The sequence below is a fragment of the Vollenhovia emeryi genome, unplaced genomic scaffold (assembly GCF_000949405.1).
Source record: "Vollenhovia emeryi isolate VEMERY1.0 unplaced genomic scaffold, V.emery_V1.0 DF939145.1, whole genome shotgun sequence".
Lineage (NCBI taxonomy): Eukaryota > Metazoa > Arthropoda > Insecta > Hymenoptera > Formicidae > Vollenhovia > Vollenhovia emeryi.
The window spans coordinates 3,407,399-3,409,513 of record NW_011967221.1 but is presented as its reverse complement, the minus strand read 5'-3'; the positions used below and the strand labels follow the sequence as shown (position 1 = coordinate 3,409,513).

The 2,115-nt window shown below is 57.1% G+C and overlaps 1 protein-coding gene across 2 annotated transcripts in view; it reads left to right on the top strand.

Moving 5' to 3' along the window:
• Window positions 1-2,115, top strand: part of LOC105566394 (mediator of RNA polymerase II transcription subunit 13-like) — a 165,672-nt gene that overhangs the window by 1,016 nt on the left and 162,541 nt on the right. The gene's annotated exons all lie outside the window — the stretch shown is intronic.

The following is a 2,115-nucleotide window of genomic DNA, read 5'->3' as shown; positions in this document are numbered from 1 at the left end:
GACGCGTGGTGACGAGTGGTGGGGAGGGCGGGCGGCAGGGGGGGGGGGGACAGGGGAGGGGGTAGCCCGGATAGTGGGGAGATGATCGTGTAGTTAGACATCTGGCAACGAATACCATTGTATGTATCTTCGATGTGTACCATACTATTAGATAGACTGGTTACTTCTCGTTCTCTCCCCACCCTCTCGCTCGCTCGCTCTCTCTCTCTCTCTCGCTCGCTCGCTCGCTCTTTCTCTCTCTCTCTCTCTCTCTCTGTCTCTCGCCCGCTCGCTCGCTCGCTCTCTTCTCTCTCGCTTCTTTAAACCGTCACCGTCTATCCGTGCATCTCCGTTTCATTTTCGATCCTCTCTGTCAAGTTTATGATTCCGTCCTTATCTCGCACTCGCGCGTCTCCCGCCGACTCTGCCTTTTACTCCCTCTCTCCGTCGCTCTCGGTACCTCTCGCTCGCTCGCTCGCTCCCGCCCCGGCTCTCCCCCGTTGTATCTTTCTCCGTTTGCCCCGCGGTCTCCGTTCGCTCCGTGCCTCTTTCTTTCTCTCTCTCTCTCTCTCTCTCTGTCTCTCCCTGCCCCCTGCCCCTCCGTCTGTCTCTCGCGCACCGGCTCTGCTACATACCGTTCTCCGTCTCGTTCCCTCTCGTTCTCAGTTAGTGAGGTATTTATAGATGTGCCTTAACCCGATTTAACGCAGCCACCTCAACTCGCATTGTCCTAACGACTATTTAATGAGAAATTGCATTGTTTTCGACATTTCTCTCTCGCACTCGGCCACCGCGGGATCGGCTTTCACCGAACGGCAATAACGCGCGGCCCGTCGTGACAAATGTCCGCGCGATGTATTATAAAGAAAAAAAAACGGAACGAGAAAAAAAACGAAAGGAAGAAAAACAAAAGGTAATGGAGAGAGAGAGAGAGAGGGAGGGGGGAGAGGGAGAAGGGGAAGCAGCAGAGGCCATTATCTGTCATATGTTCGAGAATCGATAGAGACGGTTACATTGTTATTGCGGACGGAATAATATCGTTGGCATTTCTCGCGCGCGCCGCGGCCGCGCCGCGGACGAGAGTCGGGCGCGCGTACGAATCCAATTTCGATGCTTTTAAGATGATCCCGCGAATAAAATCGCGGCCGCGAGCGTCTCCGTCGCCGACGACGCCGACGACGACGACGTCGTCGGCGACGGAGATGGCGACAGCAGCGGCGACGGCGGCGGCGGTGGGGGCGCGGGCGGGGGCGGGGGTGGGGAAAAAAGAAATGTTTTCGTAGTGCTTTGTCGAAAAAGGCATGTACAGTCCGCGGAGAAAATTGATCGCGCGCGCGCGCGCGCGGGGAAAGTGTTATTTTCGCGACGCCGTTTCCTCTCCTCGCCGCGGCCGGCTTGTTTATTTACCCTACGTGGAATATCATTGGTCCGGCTGTTTGCCTGCAATACGCGGCGCGGCGAGTCATTGACAATGTACGCTGTATGTACCGATAAGTACACCGTGTTGCGTGCGTGCGCGTGCGCGCGCGACAGGATTTTCTGGCGGGCGCAGTTTTTTTTTTTTTTTGAGCGAGCTCTCCCCCGCGCGCGCGGTGCTTGAGCTCTCCTCGCCCCTCCCCCGCCCCTCCGCGGCGTCCCCGCCAACCCACCCCCTCGCCGCGCTCGCGTTCTAGCGGACGAATTGAAAGTATACGTTTGAGAATTAAATCGATAAACGAGGAATCGCGGGATTGTAGCAATTATTGTATCGGCGGGTATCGCATTTAATTCCGTTATCGCGCACGCGTTTATCTATTTCGAGGGTGCGCGCGCGCATGGGGGGGGTGAAATTTTTGGGATATCCCGCGAGAACGGGGGGAGGAGGGGGGCCTCGCCGGGACGGTTGCGCATTACGTAAATGAAATTGAATCGCGATACCCCGCGAGGAAATATATCGTTTCGCGCGGCCGGCGAGCGAAACGACTCTCGGCCGTCACGTCGCGAGGTAACCGTCCGGCCGTGCAACGTTTTGCCTTTTAACGATTTCTATATTCATCGCTGATGTGGGTTACAACTCCGCGTGTTTCACCCGCGTCGGACAATGGAGCGGAGCGCCCCGGCCCGGAGCCGCGTCTCTGTCTCTCTCTCTCTCTCTCT